Here is a 13,894-nt window from a genome sequence, read left to right on the forward strand (position 1 = left end):
AAGTCAAAGTTATCGATATATACTTCACCAAGAATATCAAATTTGATGCGGCTGCACACAAATATATGCTGTGTTCAGGTTAGGGGGCCATAGAAAGAAAAATCATGAAGCCACAAATGACAAAGTGTCACAAGCTGAGTTTTGAAGGATAAATACATATTGATTGTTTTGAAATAGGATTTTTAAAGAATACAAGTAAGAAAGTATTTGTATTTGTCTATTACTCTTTTGATGTGTGGAATTTCATGCTTATGACAGGTATCAGGTTCAGTATATCTGACATTACGTTTTACCTTTATTATTGTTTTTATCTGGGTTGCTTATATTTCCCTGATACTGTCAGCTCCATGAGAGTAGCCACTTTGTTTTGTTTATTGCTATATCCTCAGTCAGTCAATGTCGTGTGAGGTTTATATCAGCAATGATGGCTGTAGAATCCCATGCATGTACCCCTTCTCTGCTGGAGTTCTCGAGCAATTGAGAAAAATGAACAGGCAGATGGGGCTTCCATGTGTCTCTATGACTTTGTACATGGGCAATGATACTCATAATAAATAACATTTCATAGGGCCATCATGGGAATTTAATGAGATGATACCTATAAAGCACTTACCGCAGTGTGTGTAAGTCATAATTATGTGTTTAAATAAATACAAATTAAATTAATATAGAGTTTCCCTCATGGTGTATTTAGTTTATATCCATAATAATATTTAAAATTAAGAAAGCAACAACACATTTAGGCTTTTACTCTGTTAATGGAAAACTTAATTCTACTTGATTACAATTATACAGGACTCCTAGATTCATTCCTTGTCAATACAAAATGTTTCTTTCTTCCTTGAATCAATTGTTTACTGTGATACTGTAATAGCTTTAACGTTCCACTTAAATAGTTTTTGATTACTATTATCTTAGTCACACTAGTACTTAAAATGAGACATTAAAACCTATAAATATGGGTTCCTGTTCTTGTAATAGGAAATTCAAGTCCACATGTTAAGGATTATAAGGTAATGTTGGATTAATTCATATGTTATATATGTTTGTTGTGGAATTAAAATAGCATTAAATAGTCTATTTAAGAGTAGAGTAGAAATAAGAAAAGTAAAGAGTATAATCTTTGGTATGGTATCATCTATGACAAAACCCTTGATGTGGTACAGCTTCCTTTGACCCACTTGATTTACCTCCCATCCACCTCCCTCCTGCTGAGTGCTGCTGCAGGGCCTGTGTGGACCATATTAACTGGACACCATATTCAAAGGCAATCACCGACAAGAAGGTGATCAGAGGAAAGGATCAGAGTGAGACTGAGGTATGTATTCTTCTGTAGGGTGGATGATTTCAACCTCTGATCAGGTCACAGGCGATCCTCTTGCTTGCTCTTTCTCTCTTTCTCAGTCTCTCTCTGTCTCTCTCTCTCTTTAAGAGTTCAGGGTGATGGTCCCTTCATTCCTTCCTTTAGGCCTGGGAGAGGTCACTGCTCCTCCTCATTTTTTATTAGTCTCAGGATATTGCCCCAAACTATGTGGTTTCCCTGCATTCTGCTACAACTTTGTAAATAATCCTTTTGTCCAACTCTCCTCAAGTAATCCCAATTTGAATGACACATCTTTTTCTTCTTCTCCTTCTCCTTCTCCTTCATCTTCGTCTTCGTCTTTGTCTTCATCTTCATCTTCATCTTCTTCTTCCCCTTCCCCCCTCCTCCTCCTTCTCCTTCTCCTCCTCCTCCGCCACCACCTTCTTCTTCTTCCTCTCCTTCTTCTTCTTCTCCTTCTTGTTCTCTTCCTCCTCCTCCTTCACTTCCTCCTCCTCCACTTCCTCTGCTTTCTCTTCCTCTTCCCCTTCCCCTTCCTCCTCCTCTTCTTTTTCTTCTTCTTCTTCTCCTCCTACTCCTCCTTATTCTCCTCCTCCTCCTCCTCTTCCTCCTCCCCCTCTTCTTCTTCTTCATCTTCCTCTTCTCCTTCCCCTTTTCTTCTTCTTCTTCTCCTCCTCCTTCTTCTTCTTCTTCTGACACTGATGATATACTTTAGGTACAAATAAGAGAAAAATAGTTTGGGGAATATAAATTATTTTTCTTTACCTTGAAGCTTAGAGGCAGATAAGAATGGGGAATTGAGGTCTTTCAATTATAATTAAGGATGCTTTTCTTTTTTTGTTGTTGTTTTGTTTTGTTTTTCTGGGTTTTTTTGTTTGTTTTTTAGTTTGTTTGTTTGTTTTGAGACAGAGTCTTGCTCTGTCACCCAGGCTGTAGTGCAGTGGTGCAATCTTGGCTTACTGCAAGCTCCAACTTCTGGGTTCACGCCATCATGCCATTCTCCTGCATCAGCCTCCTGAATAGCTGGGACTACAGGCGCCCACCACCACACCCAGCTAACTTTTTATATTTTTGGTAGAGATGGGGTTTCACCGTGTTAGCCAGGAAGGTCTCGATCTCCTGACCTTGGCCTCCCAAAGTGCTGGGATTACAGGTGTGAGCCATCACACCTGGCCGCTTTTCTTTTTTTGAGACAGAGTATCACTCTGTCACCCAGGCTCGAGTGCAGTGGCACAATCTCGGCTCACTGCAACCTCTGCCTCCTAGGTTCAAGTGATTCTCCTGCTTCAGCCTCCCTTCACCACCATGCCCTGGCTAATTTTTGTATTTTTATTAGAGATAGGGTTTCACCATGTTGGCCAGGCTGTTCTCCAACTCCTGACATCAGGTGATCCACCCGCCTCAGCCTCCCAAAGTGCTGGGATTACAGGCATGAGCCACTGCGCTATTGGATCAGGTGATTATGGAGGCCAAGATATCCCAGAATCTGCCCTCTGCAAGCTGGAAAAGCAGGGAAGCCACTGGTATGATTCAGCCTGAGTCCAAAGGCCCCAGAACCAGAAGTACTAAGGACCCGAGATGAATGTCTCAGCATAAAAACAGAGAGACAATTTGCCCTTTTGTTCTATTCTGGTCCTCAATGGATTGGAGGATGCTCACCCACATTGGTGAGGACAAATCTTCTTCACTTAGTCTACTGATTCAAATGCTAGGTAGTCTCTTCCAGAAACACACTCACAGACATACGCAGAAACAAAGTTTCATCAGCTATTTGGGTATCCCCAAACCTAATCGAGTTGACACTAAAATTACATCATTTTACCCCATAGAAATGTTGTAAAGTTGAATTGAGATAAACTTCTAAGGGCCCTAGCAGAGCCCAGCCATACAAAGCACAAATAATTGCTTGTCATTGCATAATTTCTACTAGTTGCCTTAGTAAATAATATTAATATTATTTTCATAAAGTTAACTGAAGTGAAATCAAAAGGGATATTTTCTTTATTCTTTTTCCATCCTGTTAAATTTGTTAAATGTGATCTGACTATATTGAATTTTATTGAACTTTGATCATTAAACTTGGGCCCTTTACTGAATATGGGGCTCTGAAATTACTTGACATTTTATTCTCATTCTGAAGGAATGTATATTCTTTGGGTTAATGAATACAAAGAATTATGATAATTTCATAAAAATTAACCAAAATTTTATTTTGTCTTTGAAAACTCCATTACTTTATAAGATAATACTTTGTTGTGGTTTTTCTTTTTGTTTTTTGATGAGGTGGTGTGGCTAGAGGTCATTAGATACTTTTGGAAGTCGTGTAAATTTCCAGAGTCTACTATAAATTTTAGACTATAAATGAAGATGTGTATTTCATAGCTACAAGGATTTATGCAGTTAAATAAAGTGACATTTTTGTGTTCTAATATATTTAACATAGAATTGAAAACTCACACTGTCATTATTCTAAACAAACTCCACACTGATGGAATCTTTATTTTTACATACTCAGGTGGAAATATAGAGGCAGACATACTTCTACATATTGTTTTCTCTTAATTTTAAATGAAAAGAGGTATTTTAATTAGGTAATCTACAGGTTGTAATGGTAAGTTAGAATGTTTCCAAAAAACAAATTTAAGAATCCTTTTACTTGAGTAAACAATTTCTTTAAAAAATATGTTCACATTAAAAATAATAGTTTTCCCTGAAAAAACATTCTCATTTATAGACTTGATCTAAGAAATATTAAAAATAGAATGGAATTGCCAAAATTGACAAATGGGATCTAATTAAACTAAAAAGCTTCTGCATGGCAAAAGAAACTATTGGGGGAACCTGCCCCCAATATTTCAATGTAGGTTCTTTCTATTTTCCGTAAGTGTTGGCTGGCTGAGAAATAAAGAGAGACAGTATAAAGAGAGGAATTTTACAGCTGGGCCACCAGGGATGACATCACATATTGGTAGGACCATGATGCCCGCCTGAGTCACAGACCAGCAAGTTTTTATTAAGGGTTTCAAAAGGGGAGGAGGTGTAAGAACAGAGAGTAGGTACAAAGATCACATACTTTAAAGAGCAAAAAGCAGAACCACTGACAAGAGTCTAAAAAAGATCACATGCTTGTGAGGGAATAGGACAAAAGACAAAAGCAGAACCACTGATAAGGGTCCAACAAAGATCATGGGGCAAAGAGCAAAAGCAGAACCGCTGATAAGGGTCTATGTTCAGCGGTGCACATATTGTCTTGATAAATATCTTAAACAATAGAAAACAGGGTTCAAAAGCAGAGAACTGGTCTGACCACAAATTTACCAGGGCGGAGTTTTCCCAACCCTAGTAAGCCTGAGGGTTCTGCAGGAGACCAGGGCGTATCTCAGTCCTTATCTCAACTGCACAAGACAGACATTCCTAGAGAGGCTGTTTATAGACCTCCCCCCAGGAACACATTCCTTTCCCAGGATGTTAATATTAATATTCCTTGCTAGGAAAAGGATTTAGTGATATCTTTCCTACTTGCACGTCCATTTATAGGCTCTCTGCAAGAAGAAAAATGTGGCTCTTTTTGCCCGACCCCGCAGGCAGTCAGACCTTATGGTTGTCTTCCCTTGTTCCATAAAAATTGCTGTTATTCTGTTCTTTTTCAAGGTGCACTGATTTCATATTGTTCAAATACACATGTTTTACAATCAATTTGTACAGTTAACACAATTATCACAGTGGTCCTGAGGTGACATACATCCTCAGTTATGGAGATAACAGGATTAAAAGATTAAAGTAAAGACAGGCATAAGAAATTATAAAAGTATATTGTATATAAAAGTATATAAAAGTACTGATAAATGTCCATTTTAAGATGAAATCTTCACAATTTATATTCCCCTGCCACGGCTACAGCTGGTCCCTCCATTCGGGGTCCCTGACTTCCCACAACAAGAAACTAGCATCAGCATGAACAGGCAAACTACCGAATGGGAGAGAATTTTTGCAATCTACCCATCTACAGAATATCCAGAATCTGCAAGGAATTTAAGCAAATTTACAAAAAAAAATCAAAAAATGGGCAAAGGATATGAACAGATACTTCTCAAAAGAAGACATTTATGCAGCCAACAAACATATGAAGAAAAGCTCATCATCACTGGTCATTAGAGAAATGCAAATCAAAACAAAAACTGAGATACCATCTCATGCCAGTTAGAATGGCTATTATTAAAAAGTCAGGAAACAGCAGATGCTGGAGAGGATGTGAAGAAATAGGAATGCTTTTACACTGTTGGTGGGATTGTAAATTAGTTCAACTATTGTGGAAGACAGTGTGGTGATCCCTCAAGGATCTAGAACCAGAAATACCATTTGACCCAGCCGTTCTATTACTGGGTATATACCCAAAGGATTATAAATTATTTTACAATAAAGATTTATGTATGTTTATTGCAGCACTATTTACAATAGTAAAAACTTGGAACCAACCCAAATGCTTATCAATGATGGGCTGGATAAAGAAAATGTTGCACATATACATCATAGAATACTATGCAGCCATAAAAAAAACTGAGTTCATGTCTGTTGCAGGGACATGGATGAAGCTAGAAGCCATCATTCTCAGCAAACTAACATAGGAACAGAAAACCAAACACTACATGTTCTCACTCATAAGTGAGAGTTGAACAATGAGAACATGTAGACACAGGGAAGGGAACATCACACACTGGGGCCTGTTAGGGGGTGGGGGCAAAGGGAGGGAGAGCAGTAGGACAAATACCTAATGCATGTAGGGCTTAAAACCTAGATGATGGGTTGATAGGTGGAGCAAACCACCATGGCACATGTAAACCTATGTAACAAACTTGCACATTCTGCACATGTGTCCCAGAACTTAAAGTAAAACTTTTTAAAAACAAATTTTTAAAAAGAAATAGAAATAAGCTTTATGCTATCTAGAATCTATAATTATCTAAATTCAATCCTCCCTTTAAGTTAGCATATATCTGTATAGCTATATGTATATTGATATATTATCATATATTTGTATATCTATATGTATGTACATATATATCTTTATGTATAGATTATAAATATGTATCTATATATCTACATATAGATTTACATGTATTTGCTAAGCTATCTATGTACATATAGATAGGCAGATATATGTATATCTTTAAATTAATATATATCTGTATATCTATATGTAGTAGATATCTTAGTATATACATATAGATCTACACATATGTATCTGTAGCTCTATATTATATAGATATGTTAGCATATATATATAGTTATATGCCTATAGATCTATATGTATATGCTAATATATATACACATATATACACATATAGATATACAGATATATGCTAATATATGCTAGTATAACCCTAAACAATAGAAACACTGACAGCATGAATCTTTTTATTTACCTGATTTTATAATCTAAGCCATATGGTGATTGCTGGAATGACATTTATAGTGCAAGAAAAATCTCTTGATCTAAAGCATGCTTTATAATCCTTATTCCCTCCAGTGTATTTATTAACAATTTTCCTAATCTGTACATGAATTCTGAATGAGGTTTAAATTACTCCATCTGTATCCCTGCTTGATATTATGGCACAGCAAATATTAACTATACAAAAGTTATATGCAAAAACTGAAGAGACACAGTAATTTGGTAAATAAACTTGTGTATAGGATTTTTCTCAGAATCCACATTCAGTTCTATTTAAAGAAAAATTTTATTATAACCTGCATTTTAATTATATTTTATGTATTACATACTAAATATTAGTGAGTTTTCAAAATTAATTAAACATGCATAAAATATACTAAATGTGGAGATCATCTTTTTGTAAAATCAGAAAATAGATTTTTTCTGAATTGCCTATTGTATTCTTTATTTTTTTTTATTTGCAGCAGCAAATCTTGGTTGCCGTTTAAAAAGCCCTTCAAATTAGATTAAAATCTAGACATTCAAATGGAAAATATAAGAAAGAATTCAGCATCCTCCTGTGGTTAATAATTTTTCCTCTTTCTTCCAACAGTTGTTGACTAGCACTTCCGGTTGCATCAATGCCCGTCTACATTTAGGAGACCATGCCTCAGTTCTCATGGGCAGCAAGAGGAGAGTGTTAAATTTTCCCAATGAGATCAACTGCTGTTGTATTTGGTCTGCTTTTTCAGTGTCCATTTTGTACTTTGCTTTTTATATTTTGCACTTAACTTTAACTGTGGTGATACTATTTTTAAGAATTTAAGTCAAAATTACAGAGGATTGGGATATTAACACATTGTTGACAATTATAAATGACTTACAATTTAAAAAACTGACTATGTGGGTGTATCATAGTGTCCTTAGTGCTGGATTTGTTGTTGTTGCTGTGTTCTTGGCTTATTTTGTTCACTGAAGCACCCAACGTATTTAATTATGTCAAGCAGCTGTTGTGCAAGGGCAGCAGATGTTTTGCATAATGTTTATTTACATTGCCATAATGTAATTCGAGAGGCCATTATGATTCCATCTTTGTGGCCAATCCCATATTTCCTTCGTAGATTCTGTGGGCAATGAACTTTTATCTTCATCAGAGCTTGAAGTGACCAAATAAACTAAATAAAATCATTACATATTACTGCATGTTTTATGAGTTATGGACAGCAGTGTATAATTTCTTCTCCACTTACTTAGTGATAACTTATCTAAAAAGGCATGCGGATTATAAAATACTCAGTACAATAGCACATTTAGGCATTTACATTTGGAAACAAAATTTGTGTGCTCCTTCAGACTTCTCCCAACTCTTGCCTTATTTTTCTCTCTTGTTTGATACACCTCTCATGCCACAATGCCCACCACTTTCAAATATGAGTGAAACACCTTCATCTGGTTGCATGAGAGGTTACCAGATAGCAAATTGATTCTCCTGGAAGTGTGAGCAAGTTACTCCCAGTGGTATGAACCTTAACCAGTGAGCAACAGAATTTTTACATCATTGTGGATTTGTTTTCACTTTGTAATCTATGAACTTTTGCTGTTTGTTTGTTTTACTTTTCAAATATGTATATATTACATTAATATATAATATTTATTTATTTATTTATAGAGACGAAGTCTTGCCGTATTTCCGAGGCTGCTCTTGAACTCCTGACCTCAAGAGATCCTGCCACCTGAGCCTCCCAAGTAGCTGGGATTACAGGCCAAGCCGCCTTGCCTGGCTTCAATATTTGCTGTTAATAAAATGAAGTTACATTGGTGAGCTAAACAATTTATCATCAGGAAGTGATCCATAAATTATATTTGTTTAATATTAATGTAGCTACACAGCTTCCTCTTTGCTAGTATTTGTATGATTTATTTTTTGTTTGTTTATAGCAACCTTTTTTCTTTCTGCTATATTTTTACCTCTGCCTCCTTTAAGCTGCAGATTATCGGGTATGACCTTTTTGTTTCATCCAACATTTCTTTTGACAAAGATATTTAGTTCATTTATATTTATGTGATTACTGAAATCTTTAGGTTTAAATCTATAGCATTGTTTTGTACTTTACAGTTGATTGGCTCCCACTTACCTTTCTTTTTCTGTCCTTTCTTGTCCGATTTGATATTATTGGTTATATTTTTATTGGCTTATTTGATCATTTGCATTTATAATTTTACTATAATTTCAAAATAATTTTACAAGAAGCTTGAAATCTTTAAGGCTATTACTAATAAAAGTAGTCTTTATTCTATAGTATTTAAATATGATTATTTTAATTTGTTATTAAATATGATGGTTAATTCTGTGTTAATACAGTGAGATGCAAAAGCAGAAAAATAAAGTTACATAAAAACATAGCTTAAGTGAGAAAAGGGAAATATAATAATTTATAGAAGCTCAGCAAACTAGTCAAAAGTAGAATACATTAAAATTTAATTTCACATTTATTCAAGAAAATATTTTATTCCAAATATTGTCATCCAAAAGTGGAACAGGGTTATATTTCACAGCGTGAATTCTGCTAAATGAACTTCTTACCCATTTTAGCTGCAGTAAATGCTCTCAAGGAAAACTTCAGAGATTGACAGAATTTCTCATTCCACTTATTCTCACTGACATCAAGTCCAGAGTAGAGCCAGTGAATGTTTGGACTAGATGAGTGAGCAAATATTTGGCCTCATGGGACCTAATGGGACTTAGGATATTTATTAGCTACTTTAGAATAGGAAAATATAAGTACAAATCCTCCTATGTTAATGGAGTTAGTGTTTGGCTGAGAATATATTTTACACTTCTTAGGCTTTCATCTCTGTTCCAGCTTCCACTGTAGTTGTCTTAATGCTTCTTTAATTTTTGCCTCATTAAGAGTGTAAAATGATCCTTCATAGGGGTGAGAAACTGATTGCTGATATCCTCTAATAATTTTCTTACCCCTCATGTTCTGTGATGATTTTAGCTAAAACATTTAAGAATATGTGTTTTAAAATAAGCAGTTTAATTTTAGGTGTCACAACACCTCTTGGTCTCTCAATTTACGCATACTTGAATGAAAGAAAATGGCTTCTATTCACCAAGGACGAAAGTAAGTTTGGGGGCACTAATGTTAATTATGTAATAGTAAATGTTTTCAAAATATGTCAAAATATACTTCACGTGATAATCAGCATAATTATTTTAATGTTTAATGTTCCCCTCCTAGATTTTTAAAAGATTAAAAATAACCCTGCCTTTCTTATTTCTATATTTTTTATTTAAATTTATTTTTGTTGATTTTCTCAGTTCCAAAAAATGACGATTAATAAAGACCTTTGCAAGAATTATGACTGTGGGAGAAATCTAATATAGCTACCTCCATCTTGCTTCTAACTTCACATTCTGTTCTTGCTCATTCCTTCAACTATGGGAAAAAATTAGTTTATAGTTTAACTTTAAAACAAAGATAACAGTCCTTTGTTGAAACCAACCTCTTCCTTACTCAAGAACTGAAACCACCTTTGTAAAACTAATAAATGGTTCAGAAGTTGTGTAGCCAGAAGTGACAAGATTTGTAACCTCCCTAATTATTCTTATAGATAACATCACTATTGTAAAACCTGAGAATGGCGTTTTGGGTATCTCTTAGACCTGGCATTCTGATGGACCACCTGATGCAACCCAGACTGGTAACTCATACTAAGAAACTGACTCAAGGCTTGGCATGGTGACTCACATCTGTAATCCAAAAACCTTGGGAAACTGATTGACAGAGCATCCCTATGCCCAGGTATTCAAGGTTACTGTGAGCTATGATCATGCCTCTGCACTCCAGCTTGAGCCGCATAGTGAGACCCTGTCTCAATTTTAAAAATTAAAAAGAAAAAGAAAGAAAAGTAACTTAATCAACTGGTCTTGTGACTCCTACCCAGGAACTGACTCAGGGCAGGAGGACAACGTCAATTACCTATGATTTTATTCCTGACCTAACCAATCACCATTCCCTTTTGCCTACTCTCCTGCTTGCCAAACTGTCCTTAAAAAAACTGTAGCTTCTGAGTTCTTAGGGAGGTGTATTTCTCAAATCCTTTCACTTGGCTGGCCCTGTGATTATTCAACTCTTTTTGTTGTTGCTGTTTTGCCTGTAATGGCTGCTGTTCTCAGAGCACTGGCTTTCCTGGGGAGGGGGCAAGAAGAACTTGTTAGGCTGTAACACATTTGGGGGCTCATCTGGGATAGCCTTTGTGAGCACTTGCCCTCAGTTTGGCAGCCTCTCACTGGTATGACAGATCTGGAGGTGAGCCCAAGTGGTTGGACTGAGGGCCACGTCTGGTGCCATCTTGGCCAATGGAGCACAGTCAACCTACAGTGCTTAAACCTGCTTTGCAGTGGATACATTTTTGAGGGTATTTGAAGAAATCTTCTGGTAAATATTCTAAGCACAATGAACAACCATATCCTTCTCTCCGTTGGTTAGGCTCTTTGAAGGTCTTGTGGCTCTTTGTGGGTTTTTGTTGGCTCTCACTAAATAGTAGGAAGGGTCTTGGTTTGAGGAGATTTCTCCCCAATTAGAGAATAGGGTGCCTGCTTAGAAGAATATTCTTATAAATTTTTAATTTGCAATTTTGATTTGAAGGTCTTTTATCTTTCCCTCGTTGTACATATTTGTATGTGTGGAGAAAATCCCCTGAAGGAATTGCTGGTGGAAATCCAGCGGGCAAAGCTAAGGAAACTCTCCTTGTTTGTCTCATCAGTCATATTCAAGGAGCACTGAAGGACTTGTTAGCAGAAGCTCAGCAGGCCTAAATCAGGGCGACTATTTGCTCTTCCATCTTGCCCAGAGACCACTCATTGAAACTCCTGGTTGGAGGTCATCCCTCTCCACCTTGAATGGAACTAAGACAACAGGGGCCAAACAGTGGCAAGTTTGAGGCTTGTCAGGTTGGTACTTGGGTGCTGAACAGGCCGACTAGAGTCTGGGTTTGTTATGTGCATATCGCTCAAGCCAGAATGAGAAATATTAATTAAGTTCCCACACGCAGCCCACTGGGCAGCATCTTGCAAAACTTGGAGGCTTTTCCTAACGGTCCATGAAGTGGAAAATGTGTTTTATAACATGGCTTGGCCCCCACAGCTGTGGTGCAGTGAACAGGATCACCAGGGCTACTCTGCCCTGCTGGGGGCCAGGAGCCTGATGAGTTGGCAAAATGATAAGAATTTTTCACCAGCCAGGCTCCTGGTTTCTCCCTCTGTGCTCTCCATGGAACTGACAAAAGTCACTGTTTGTCCCCTTGGCAAGATTTTGATTAATGGGGGAAAAAAAAGAATTGTGTGAGCAGTCTTGTACTATAGATTTGAGAGATCTCTTATTCTAAACAGTTGATGAGAAAATTATTTCTTTTTTAAAAAAAGACACATAATAGCACCATGGCTAGCCAGGAGAATTCTCTTGAGCAGCTAAACTCCTTTACAAACTCAAAACTGTCTGCTCTAGGTTCCTCCTGGAAAAAGCAGTGGCAAATGCCCCATGATGTAGTTCATGAAATAAGATTCTGCCCTTTCACCACGGTGGCCTGGATTCAATTTTTGGCTCAGGGAATGAGTCCTTTCTGGTTTGATATTTGTATGACTTTTGCCATTTATTGATTCTCTTTCCTCCAAAGACAGTTCTGATTTCCTGTTTTGAATCTTCTTTTTTCTGAGCTATCTTTGGGGTGATTCTGAAACAGTCTTTCATTGTCTGAGATAACACCCTGTGTTCTTGTCCCACCGTCAAGATGATTATGGACTGCCAACACAAAGGTGAGGTTAGAGTGAAGGTTTAATAAGTGAAAGAAGAAATGTCTCCGCCAGCAGAGAGGGGGTCCCGAATGGGAGTACTCACTATGAGGCTGGGTTCCAGGGTTTTTATGGACTGGGAAGGGGAAGAAATGTGCTTAGTCTGAGAGCTGCCTTGGCGAATGCATGACTCAGCTTGGCCTAGGACCTTGGCCCGGGATGAATCAGGAGCCGAAATGATGATTCATTGATGCTACTTAGCTTGGCCCAGGACCTGTCACAAGCTGAAGTGAAAGGTTGGCCCAGGACCTTGGCCCGGCATCAACCAGGGGCTGAGGCGATGATTCGTAGAAGCTGGACTTATAATACTTCTAAAGGAAAGTAGAGCACCCACCGAACCCACCAGAGCCCACCGTGCCCATGCCCACAAAAGGACAAGAAACTTTGTATAGTCCTACTGGCTATACAAAGGACAAAGGCATTTCTGTGACAGACCTTTTTCCCTTATCTGAATGAGCTGGAGATTTCTGCAAGTTTTTATCCAAATGGGCTGGAGGTTTTTCTATCTGTGCAGCCATGGGCATGTCTCCAGGCAAAACACCCTGTACTCATTCCCTTATTGGTGCCTGAAGCTTGAAATTTTTTCCCAGGCTGCTTTTTATGTTTTGTGGGGATGAGGCACTGACCCATGAGCCAGGGGCTTTCTGGGACCTTTCCTTTGTTACCTACCTAAGACAAGCTAACTAACTCCTTTCAATTCTATACTCTGTAAAAACTGCTTGCTGCCTTTTTGGAGTCATCTGCTGTGTTCATGGTTAAGTCATAACCTTGGTTAAGACACATTGGTTTCAAATAAAATGTTACCTTTGGTAAAGAAGTTCAAAGGCTAGAAACATCAGCTGTTTATTCTGGCTAAAATCTGGTAATAAAATATTTGAAAGGATTTTTCTTAAAGTTCTATAGTCAAAAGTCAACTTAATTAAAACTGACATAGAGGCTATATGTGTGTGTGTGTATGTGTGTGTGTGTGTGTGTATATATGTGTATATATATATGTGTGTATATATATGTGTGTGTATATATATATATATATATATGTGTGTGTGTGTGTGTGTATATATATAGTTTTAAGGCCTCTATTCTCTCCCTGTAAAAACTCAGTCAGTTGAATTCTGTCTGTTTTCCCATTTACCTCTATCTGTTGCTTCTTTCTCTTGCCACCTTCAGTGCCCACATGGGAGGACCTAGCATAATTTCTTTTTTTTTTGAGATGGAGGCTTGCTTTGTTGCCCAGGCCGGAGTGCAGTGGCACAGTCTTGGCTCACTGCAAGCTCCGCCTCCCGGG

The sequence above is a fragment of the Gorilla gorilla genome, chromosome 3 (genome assembly GCF_029281585.2).
Source record: "Gorilla gorilla gorilla isolate KB3781 chromosome 3, NHGRI_mGorGor1-v2.1_pri, whole genome shotgun sequence".
In the NCBI taxonomy this organism is placed as follows: domain Eukaryota; kingdom Metazoa; phylum Chordata; class Mammalia; order Primates; family Hominidae; genus Gorilla; species Gorilla gorilla.